The sequence below is a fragment of the Limulus polyphemus genome, unplaced genomic scaffold (assembly GCF_000517525.1).
Source record: "Limulus polyphemus unplaced genomic scaffold, Limulus_polyphemus-2.1.2 Scaffold3570, whole genome shotgun sequence".
In the NCBI taxonomy this organism is placed as follows: domain Eukaryota; kingdom Metazoa; phylum Arthropoda; class Merostomata; order Xiphosura; family Limulidae; genus Limulus; species Limulus polyphemus.
Window position 1 is genome coordinate 68,480 of NW_013669180.1, and position 409 is coordinate 68,888.

Consider the following 409-nt stretch of genomic DNA (forward strand, 5'->3'; position numbering starts at 1 on the left):
TTTATCCCTTAATATAAACTGTACATTCAGTAACACTAGCAGGTACCCATTGAAACAATCCAATCGTAATATTCCTGAAAAATAGTGATGAGTAAATATAAAATGTGCAGTCAACCCAGTCCTTTGGATCACAGTGTACATACAATATGATTGTCCAGTGGGCCGTTTATATCTTTGGTCATTCCATGTGTTATTTCAATAAGGAAAATTGTATTGCGTTTGTTTATAAAGCAAAAAGACTCTCAATACAATGCATTGTTGGCCAAAAATGCTTGAGTTCAAATACAATGGGTGCATCCAGCACAGTAGAGCACTCAAGGTTTGTTAAGCAGCTGCGGGAATTTTTTCCGCTGGATGACTCTATTCCTTGTCATTTTACCGAGAGAAAAAAAAAAAAAAAAAAAAAAAA